This window comes from Orycteropus afer, unplaced genomic scaffold, assembly GCF_000298275.1.
Source record: "Orycteropus afer afer isolate SDZICR_OR568_19922 unplaced genomic scaffold, OryAfe1.0 scaffold00085, whole genome shotgun sequence".
Lineage (NCBI taxonomy): Eukaryota > Metazoa > Chordata > Mammalia > Tubulidentata > Orycteropodidae > Orycteropus > Orycteropus afer.
Window position 1 is genome coordinate 7,613,886 of NW_006921672.1, and position 8,443 is coordinate 7,622,328.

Sequence of the window (8,443 nt, forward strand, 5' to 3'; positions counted from 1 at the left end):
TTAGTCCACTTCTATATCCTTCCCTTCAAGGGTCAGGGGTCCAGGATTATCTTCTGTGTCTGTGTTAATTGGTTTCCCTTTTCTTTGCTGAAGAGGGTCTGTGCAGTCTTTCTGCCTAGTCTGCCATCTTGCCAGAACTCCCCCTCCATCTTCTTTTGATGTTTCCTCCGTCATTCAATATTTTGCCCATAGACTCTTTTGATATTGCAACTCGAGGCTTAAATTTTTTCTTCAGTTCTTTCAGCTTGAGAAATGCTGATCATGTTCTTCCCTTTTGGTTTTCTAACTCCAGGTCTTTGCACATTTCATTGTAATAATTGTCTTTGTCTTTCTGAGCTGCTCTTTGAAATCTTCTGTTCAGCTCTTTTATCTTGTCATTTCTTCCATTTGCTTTAGCTACTCCCCATTCAAGGGCAAATTTCAGAGTCTCCTCTGATATCCATTTTGGTCTTTTCTTCCTTTCCTGTCTTTTTTTTCCTGACCTCTTGCTTTCTTCATATATGATATTCTTGATGTCATTCCACAATTCCTTCAGTTTTCAGTCATTGGTGTTTGATGCATCAAATTTGTTCTTTAGATGGTCTCTAAATTCAGGAGGAATATACTTAAGGTCATATTTTGGCTCCTGTGGACTTGTTTTAATTGTCTTCAACTTCAATTTGAACTTGCATATGAGCAGTTGATGGTCTGTTCCACAATCAGCACCTCCTGGCCTTGTTTTGGCTAAAGATATTGAGCTTTTCCATTGCCTCTTGCCACAGACGCAGTCAATTTGATTCCTGTGTACTCCAACTGGTGAAGTCCATGTGTATAACTGCCATTTGTGTTGTTGAAAAAGGTATTTGAAATGAATAAGTCATTGGTCTTGTAAAATCCTATCATGCAATCTCCAGTATTATTTCTGTCACCAAGGCCAAATTTTCCAATTACTGATGATTTTTCTTTGTTGGTGGCAAGATCCAGGTAAGGGGAGGGCAGAGAGGTTTTCAACCACATTTATAGGATAGTGGGTTTTGTTTTGTTTTGTTTTTTTGCATGTGTGTGTGTGTTTTGGCAAAGGCTGAGGCCGGCCTCAACACTCAATATAGCTCCAGAAAGTCAAAGTCACCGAAGATTACGGTCAGTGGCATATAGATAAATGTTTAACAATTGGCTCATGGGATGGAGAATCCTGCTTTATAGCAGTTGCCAATATCTGTGGTGTAAATACTCCCACCATGCCCAATTTCAAGCTATCAGCTGGGAGTTACTGCACACAGAGTTGGGAGGAAACATGCTCAGTCGGCCTTCTTGAATCTGTACAAGCATCTCCAGCTCACCACTGCCAGAGATGTTTCCTTATTTGTGTTTCTAATGAGCATCCAAAGTAAACATTTACAACTCTTGCCTTTAATAAATAATTATAATTGAATAATTGTGTATTTATTTTTCTCCTAAACAACCCAAAGTCTGAGAAAGACAAGCCTCATAAATATCAGACAGTCATCGGCAGATGTCTGTGGGGTTACCTTGGTCTTAGGGAGGAGCTAACTTTCCATCAAAGGCTGGGAGAGTGAGGCTCAGACCACCCTCCACACACATACACACACTCACTATGGACACACAGATCTCTGATACAAGAGAAGCGTCTTGTCTTCTTAGCGACAGCCAACCACCCTAATGGAGCAAGTTGTTGGACCTGTGGGCTTGGGACCATGGTCACAGGGCATATCAAACTCAATTGGCTTAACATACTACACAAAAACATTGTTCTACATCCTACTTTGGTGAGTAGTGACTGGGGTCTTAAAAGTTTGCAAGTGGCTATCTAGATGCAACGATGGGTCTCCCCTTATCCAGAACAAAGAAGAATGAAGAAAAATAAAAGCACATGGAAACAATTAGTCCAAGGGACTAGGAGACAATGCAATCCTAAGCCTATATGACAAGAAGAAATAGATGGTGCCTGGCTACCACTGTCAACTACTCAGAAAAAGGGATCAGCGCAGGAGATCCTGGATAGAGTGGGAGAACAATGTGGAACAAAACTCAAAATCATACAAAAAGAAGATCAGGCTTATGGGTCTGAGAGCCTGGCGAAACCCGTGATACTATGGCCCCTAGTTGCCCTTCAGGCCTGAAATTGAACCCACTCCCATGGCTTCTCTCCAAACAAAGACAGGCATATAGGGTGAACATTTACACCAGCTAGATACACTCCTTAGAATAATCAATCATGAGAGAACAGAAGGGTTATGTATGCACAGGGAGACAGCTCAGGGAGCAGGAGTGCATGGAGGGAAGGACACAGAGAAGAGGAAGTAGGAGGGGAGCTGTTGCATTGTGGTAAATTGTAGTCAATGTCAGGAGACAAAGGGTATGTGAACTGCTGTGTGGAAAGTGAATTTGCTCTATAAACTTTCACCCAAATCACAATCAAAAGAGAGAGAGAGAGAGAGAGAGAGAGAGAGAGAGAAGCCCCTTGTCAAGGGTGGAGTTGGGTCTGAAATACAGCAATGTGAAGAAGAGCATCTTTCCATTACTCTTCTACCCAGAAAGGGTGACAATTTTCAGTTTGTACAAAGGCTCGTATGTGCTGGCCAAGCTCCTTGCGTGACACACCATGGCTGTGAGAAGGTACCCTGGGTCTTGAGTGAGTTGGACAGCCATAGAACATCTAGGTGGGGATGGAAAAGTTCCAGGCAGCCTTCTACAGTTTTCCCTAACCACCATCTCCCCTTCTGAGAAATCACCCTTTTTAGCACTAAAATAAATTAGGATAAAAAAATAAACGTGAAGTTCCTGGTCTTCCACCTCTTGCTGAGACCATGGAGTCTAAAATGTAATGTAAATCCTTCTTTTCTGCCTCTTCCTTTAAGATTTAGATCAAAAGACATCTCCTCCTAGAAGCCTTTCCCCATCCTCAGGAGAGTTAGTGGTCCCCTCCACAGCTCCTTGTGCAATGGCCTAGGTGCAGTATCACCCTGCTGTGCTGCTATACTGCTGGTCGCCCAGCTGTGAGCTCCCCCACAGCAGAGTCTGCAAGCTATTTGTCTCTGTACCCGCAGCCCCTAGCACTGGACCTAGCCCTGAACAAGTCCTCAAGAAATGACTGTGAATGGATGGGTTACAGATAGTCATGAAAACGTCAGCAACTTATAACTTCAGCCCACAGCCCAAAGGAAGAACGTCCTTTCTTCCCAACTCACCACAGATCCTGGCCTTCCTCAGAAGGGCAGCCTCAGCCACAGAAAGCCAGACACACCTTCCTAAGTTAGACAGAGCCCACAGAACAGAGCCCCCGCAGGCTTTCATGAAGGATGGAGGGGAGAGCCCATCCTTAGTCAGAAAGAAGGTGAAATGGGAGGGTCAGGGGGGACCCAGAGCTGGGGCACGAATGGAGACACAGACTTGTCAAGAGAGCTGATTTCTGAGACTCTGGAAACCTCACACCAGCATCTAGGAATGCACTTCTAGGGTAGGGGATGTCCCCCAAGCATGGGTGCAGCCAGAAATGGTCAGATGTCTTCCAAAACCAGAGTCCCAAAAGCAGGCTGGGGAAGATGAGTGGTGTTAGGGAAGGGGGTGAAGGGGGGTTGTGGAAATACAGTTCTAATTAAAAATATCTGCTCACTTCAACTCCCAACTGGTGCTTGTTTGACTGTGTGGCTTTTGTGATTTTTTAAAATTAATTAATCTATATAATTTACTTTTATTGTGGTAAAAACATACACACCAAGACATTCAACAGCATAACACTTCCACATTTACAGCTCAGGGACAGCGACGACATTATTTATGCTGTGCCACCATTACTGCTATCCTTTTCCAAAATGTTCCACCACCATTAGCATAAAGTCAGTGCCCCCAAAACAAAAGCTTCCCCTTCCTGTTCCTGCACCCCTCCTATCCCTAGTAACCACAAATAATCTTTAGTGTATATATATATATATATATATATATGTATATGTATATCTGTGTGTGTGTGTATATTTTAACCTATCTAGCAATTTTCCCTCCCCTCCCCTCCCATCCCTGGCAACCGTAAAGAAATTTTCCTTCCATATATAAACCTTTCCTTGAGTTTTTACAATTATTTTTATTTTTTTATAAACAGAATCCTTAACATCCCCACCTGAGTTACTTGGTTTTAGATTTTTTTCATCAACAATTGAAAAAACATCTGAGGACAATAACCTCCACCTGCATCACCAAGAGAATCCCTCCCTGAACCAAGACCTGGCTGCCCCACAGCTACATTTCTGGGAGTTTTGAGATGTTCTGTTCTCTCTCTGCTTCCAGTCATCAAAGACTGAGAAAGACTGAGGTCCAGACCTGGAACACTCTGCCACCTAACAAGAAAAGCTAATGGCTCAAAAGAGAGGTCTATGTATCATCCATAGTTTTGTTTCAGTACCAGATGCCAGTGGGAGAGATTTGGACTGCTCAGAAAAAATCAGGAGTCTCACAGGTCTAGCTGCAAATCCTCCCAGAAAAGGTGGTTACAGTTTAAAAAACATCAGGGGATGGTTTGGAGAAAAGTTTTCATTCATTCATTTCTTTGCTCATTTATTTGATTATTCATTCAATAATAATGCATTGAGCCCTAGCAAAGGACCCAGTGATAAATACAATGAGGTTTTGGGACCCCAAGGAGCTTTCATCCCAGGGATACTCTTCCTTAGTCTTGAGGCAAAACAGAAAAAGGGCATAGAACAGGAAGGACAGGCAGAAAAACCAAGACTTAAAGAACAAAGTGGAGGAAAAATGGAAGAGAAAAGGGAAAAGGGGGAAGGAAGGGCCCCCCATGGAAAAAAAGCTCAAATAAAGAGCACTTTGAAGGACAAGTCATCAGGAGAGGTGGGAAGACCAAGCAGCCACCAGGAGACCACCTCCTGCTTCTTCCTCGGCTGGTCCTCCCCCTTCGGCAGCCCACTCCCACACCACACAGGCCTCTGATACATATTAGGCTCCAGTCCACCTCCCAGGAAGGAAAGTTCTGGTAAAGGAGAAGTAAAGACCAGAGAGCTAGGGCCTCTGAGGCCACCGTAGGGCCACTGAGGGGCCAGGCTACAACTCACAGCTCTTTATACAATAAAATCCCCATTTACTGATTCCACTAATTCAGAATCTCTGTCAGTTTTGCCATTGGCTATTCTAAAATTGCTTTTATGTTGTTCCTGAAATAAAGGGCTTCTTAAACAAATGGACAAAGGAGATTATTTTTGACTTCTGGGGCCCTAGTAGCTAAATAAAATATGTTTCAGTGCCCCTCTGAAAAGATGCTCTACACAAGGAAGTAAAATAAGGAGTCCCTGCCTGGTGCAAATGGTTACAATGCTCTGCTGAGTCCATCAAAGGCGCCTAAGGAGAAAGGCCCGGCTACCAACTTCCAAAAAAATCAGCCATTGAAAATCCTACAGAGCACAATTCTGCTCTGACACACATGGGGTCGCCATGAGTTGGAGCAAATCGATGGCAGCTGATTTATTTAGGGTTTACTGTTATTTGCAGAAGGAGCTCTAGTGGCACAGTGGTTAAGCATTCAGCTGCTAACTGAAAGGTCAGTGGTTCAAACCCACCTGCTCTGTGGGAGAATGATGTGTCAGGTTGCTTCCATAAAGACTACATACAGCCTTGGAAACCTGGGGGGCAGTTCTACTCTGTCCTATAGTGTCGTCAAGAGTCAGAATTGACTCAATGGCGATGGGTTTGGTTTTGGCAATGGGTTTATGGTTATTTGCAGCTCAACCTCATTTAAACTAGTTCTCTACTTCTTGGCTTAGATATCAGATGACCCAGAGGAATCTGACCTCTTAGCCACATAAAAGCTATCACTCCCTAAAGCTGAGGTCATGGCTCATTTCAAAGCCCAGTGAAAGTCATCAGTCCTGTTTCTGACAAATGCATGATTGCAAATACGCTCTATCCCACACAATATTGTGCACACAGCCTGAGGGGTGCATAGACCTCCTAAAGTCTATGCTTGGACCTCCAAGTTAAAAACCTCTGACAAAAAGGAATGCAATGACCAAAGCACTCACCCTCAACTCAAGTGGAGTTAGGCCTCTGTTCTCAGGGTCACCATAGAACAGAGGACAGGGTCTCTGCTGCATCTACCCCCTTCAGTGGCACCACTTCAGCAAATGTATCCATACCTTGCTCTTTCGCTGCTTCTCATTTTTAGAGCACCTGCTATGCTCCAGGCACAGGCTCAGTGCTTCCCTAAGGAGCTCACAGCTCGTGTGCAGATGATCAGAGTCATGTGATGAGTTCTATACCAATGGTTATCAATGCAGTGCTAAGGGGATGGAGGAAGACATTGAGATTCTGCTGCATGGAGAAGGCATCATCTGAGCTGGAGCAATAGATGGATAGGATTTTGCCAAGTAGTAAAAGGGTGGAGGTAGGGGGGCATTTTATACAAGGGAATGGTGTCACAGAGTTACAGTCAGCCATTGGCACACTGAGGAACAGAGGGTATGCAGACCCGTGAGTGGTGGGTGAGGGGAGAGTACAGATATGAACTTATAAAGATAGGCTGGACCCAGCTGGACAGGGCCTTGAATGCCACACTAAGGATTTTGACTCTATTCTATAGGCAACACGATGTCAGAGAATGACATTATCAGATTTGGTTTTAGAAAGATCACTGCAAGGGGAGTGACATGAAGGAATGGGCAGTAGAAGGAAAAGAAACTGGAGGCTGGAGCCAGGAGCCCCTGGGTAGTGTCTGGGTTTGAACCCTGGCTCTCAGCTGGTGGGGGGACACAATATCTTGGCACACAGCGCCTGAGGTCGTCTAATTCAGCAGTTCCCACAATAGAGCGTTGGCTTCACGGAGCAGGCGCAGCCTCTCTCATGTTATTTCAGGTGGGCTGTGCATCCTCCCTGACCCTTCTTTACCCAGCCTTGCTCTAAAATAGTCTTTCACTCCAGAATCACAGAGGAGCTTCAGATTCTGATACTCCCAGGGGGTCTGACTTCCTCTAATTCACCCTCATTCAACAGCCTGATCTAATACACATTTCCTGAGACTCTTGCCTATACATATGCATGTCTCTGTGAGAGAGATGCAGATGGAACAGTTTATCCCTATCCCTACAGTTGTGTGGTGCACACAGAGCGGGTGGTGGTGGAGGAAACCTTGAACACCAAGAAGTGTCTTGCTAGATCCTGGATAGAGGGGGAAATAACGTGGAACAAAACTCAAAATCATATAAGAAGAAGACCAGGTTTACTGGTCTGAGAGACCTGGTGAGACTCCTGAGACTAAGGCCCCTAGTTACCCTTCAGGTCTGGAGTTGAACTCATTCAATAGATGGGCATATAGGATGAACATTTATATCAGGTAGATACACTCCTTGGAATCATCAATCATGGGAGAACAGAAGGGCAGTATTTGTACAGGGAGATAGTTCAGGGAAATGCACAGGAAAGAAGGACATAGGGTAGAGATAACTATAGGGAGGAATGGAGAAGAGAGCTATGTATGACATTATAATGAATTGCAGTCAATGAAACAAAACGGGTATGAACTGCTGTATGGAAATGAATTTGTTCTGTAAACTTTCACCCAAATCATAAATAAATAAATAAATTAATAAATTAATAAATAAGTGTCCTGCTATCTCTATAAGATCAAATTGACAACAGCAACTTGAAAGGTTAGATAGGAAAGTTAGGGGGTAGTGAGTTTATGTTAATGAGGGAGGAATTTGGAAAAGGAGGGTGGGAATTGTTGCATGACTTAAAGATTGTAATCAATGTCACTGCCTTGTACATGTGGAAATCATTGAACTGGTCTATGTTCTGTTGTGTATATTCTCAACAACAACAAAATAACACAAATTTTAAAAAGAAAAGAAACAGTGACATGACAGTAATAACAAAAAGAAGTATCTTGCGCAATACCCTGGGTCTGTGCAAAGGGCTGAAGGGTTTGGGAGCAGCTGAGGAAGGAAAGATTTGTCCCTCTGGGTTGAGTGGAGGGTGGGTCAGATGAAGAAAGTCTCGAGGGTGGACCCTGGGAATGAAATGGAGAAGATCTGGGTTTGAGTTCTCCCTTCATAGCTGTGTGACCACAGACAAGTCACTCCACCTCTCTGAAATCCTGCATCCTCATTCAGAAAGGGACAATAACCCTACAGACCTCATTACCAATGTTGGGGAAAGGATCCAATGAAACACTGTGGGGGATGGCGGGCAGTGACAGGAGAGAGACCTAATTTTTTCTTGGGTATCTTTTGAGTTTTACACTAGACGTACTTATTCATAAAAATGAAAATTTAAGAAATTAGTCTAAAGAAAAGCATTAATAAAAAATAAAACATTTTAGAAGATGGCGGACTAGGCAGAAGGATTGCACAGACACTCTTCAACAAAGAAAAGGGAAACCAATTAACACAGACACAGAAGATAATCTTGGACCCCTGAGCCTTGAAGGAAAGGATGCAGATTTGGA

General features: G+C 43.7%; 1 protein-coding gene across 1 annotated transcript in view; it reads right to left on the bottom strand.

Annotated features, from left to right (window-relative positions):
• The window catches only part of PLXDC1 (plexin domain containing 1), a 94,796-nt gene that overhangs the window by 40,156 nt on the left and 46,197 nt on the right, over positions 1-8,443 (bottom strand). The gene's annotated exons all lie outside the window — the stretch shown is intronic.